We start from the raw sequence: 2,751 nt of genomic DNA on the forward strand, positions 1-2,751 counted from the left end.
TTATTATTATTATTTTCATCATTATTGTTTTTTGTTGGTGCTGCTGCTGCTGCTGTTGATTATACATAATAAAACATTCGGATTTATACGACAATCAACCTTTAGTTCTATGTCATTGATTTATTTTCAGTGATAAGTACTTAATGTCGTCATTGGCGCAGCCGTGTAACATTTCAAACAATTTCACCGTGCATCCCGAGCGGAGGTCTCACTGGGGAAGAGCGACCGTTTTGTATTATTTGAAAAAAACTTGGAAAAGTAAAAAAACAACGAATCCAGGTAGCAGCGACAATGCTAAGTGAATAATTCACTTGATAGATTTGGTCGTGAGATCGACAATCAATGTTTTTGCTGTATTTTTTGTTGTTGTAGCTTGCAGTTTCAGTTTAGTTTTAGTAAGGTTTTACGGCGCTCGCAACTGGATCAGGTCATACGAGCGCCAAGGATGGATGTCAACAGAGAAGTCCAAACGTGGCCCCAGACTTACTTTGCTCACCTCTCTAGCCTCAACAGCACAAAGTCTGCTTCGACTATCAAAGCACCCCAAAAATAGCAGTTCACATGAGAATGACAAACATACAAAAGAAGTGGAGGAATACAACGATAGTAAGGACGAGGAAAGAAAAAGCGGCAGCTCCGCCCCATTCGTATCATTTTAAAGTTTGTAAATTTTTGTTGCTTTTAATGGAAAACTTCCAATCTATCTTGAATATAAGTGGAGATGTTTGGAATTTAAGGGGTGTGGTTCATTTGTGTCGGAGGTAAAATTCCCGAGAAAATGGCAGCCAAAGTTTAATGTCTTCTAAAACTTGCGTGTCCGTGGTAACTGCAAGACACACATTTATATTTTTGTGCCTTTAATCAACTCCCCCCCCCCCATAGAACCCTCTCAGAAATGGACATAACAGGTGTTAAGCGAAAAAAAAGTGGATCGATAAAAACTGCTTGACGGGAAGTAAAAAATGTCCAAATTTTTCTAGTTCATTATTTTGCCGAGCGCCTCATTTCACAGTGATGCCACGCAAGTCCTCCTTTCAGATGAACATTTTCCATGGTATCTTAGAGCTTTATGTACACTACACGGGAGTAGGCGCTATGAAATGACCTACGTTGCTGTTATTATTATTATCATCATCTTTTTCTTCTCCGCCTAATGTACTTGACGGTATAGGGGGAGAGTAAATAAGCAAGTTATTATTATTATTATTATTATTATTATTATTATTATTATTATTATTATTATTAGTATTATTATTATTATTATTATTGTTAGTTTAGATTGTTAGGAGGCGGGTTATTTGGAACGCCCATGCCACACCAACACCCTACACTGAATGGCATACTAGTTGACACACAGACATTGGTCTATTCAGTATAACTTTTCAACGATGGAATAGAACTCGGGTCTTCTGATTTGTTTTGGTTTAGAGTCTTATATGGCACTTACAACACAATTAGATCATATTCATGCCGGATATAAAAGGTGTTACTAGATGGTAACATACAAATAAAAGAAGGAGGAGAGATAAGGACAATAGATGTTTGATAGGAAACAAGGAGCGAACCACACCAGAACACCAGCCAACCACCCACGAACTCAGGCCTTCTACGTGTAACGTAAAAGAGCCTAACCCGCACCCATTGCTCCACACACGTATCTTTCTTCTCCATCTTCACAACAACAATAACGACAACAGCAATACACCATTCTGCAATAACAACAATACGAACAATCTACAGAACAGAAAACAAACCACCACCACCCCCCCCAAAAAAAAGAAAAGAAAACTACGGAAACACATTTACAAACGAAGACGGCTATGCACCTTCCACTACTGAAACGTAGTTAACAATTAAACGGATAGCAATAAATTGACATAAAACCACTTCTCAAGATGAAGGTAAGTTACAAAATTTATTTTTCTCTACCAAATTAATGAATTGTGCACCACTATTCTCTCCTGAAATGTGTCTTAGCTTATTACTAGGAATATTTACTACTACTAATAATAATAGATAGCATTTGTATAGCGCATATCCTCGCTCAACAGCAGGCTCTATGCGCTTTACACTATATTATTACCCCAGCAGACCATAGAACACTCCGAAACATTCTCAGCTTCCCAGGAAGCATACAGTGCAAGCAGCCGATTAAGCGCTCAAACACTAACAAACTGACAAGATCTTTCGCTATACTACATGTATAAGCCAAGGGAATGTGACAAAATAAGTAGTAATACTTAGTAAAAGTAGCAGCAGCAGTATTAGTAGTGGTGTAATAGTTGTTGAGAAGCCGTCTCAGGGTAATTCAAAAAGGGAACCTTTGTTACTTTTCAACCAAAGCACAAACGGCCAGTAGTAAATGCATCTATAAATGTAATAGAGGGGTCAGAGCACACCATAGCTCCCATTAACCATTCACACTGTAATACTGTTGGCAGTGATAGTGGTCGCAGTTGCTGAACTTACCATGACAGGTGATAGCAGTGACTTCGGGTTAGTCTGACCTGTCTATCCGATAGCAATAAAAATCCATAATATTATTATATTCTTGAATTAATAAATAATAAACTTATAACATTTATCTCAAGAGTTACATTTAGCGACTACGAAAACGGTATTCAACGAACAAACGAATAAACCCAATGGAAAAAAACACCCAACAAACAACACACACACGAAAAAACGACGCTCCGACAAATGGGAAATCGACATTAAAAAAAACAGAATATAGGAAAATACAAAAGCGAC

This window comes from Aplysia californica, unplaced genomic scaffold, assembly GCF_000002075.1.
Source record: "Aplysia californica isolate F4 #8 unplaced genomic scaffold, AplCal3.0 scaffold00023, whole genome shotgun sequence".
Taxonomy (NCBI): domain Eukaryota; kingdom Metazoa; phylum Mollusca; class Gastropoda; order Aplysiida; family Aplysiidae; genus Aplysia; species Aplysia californica.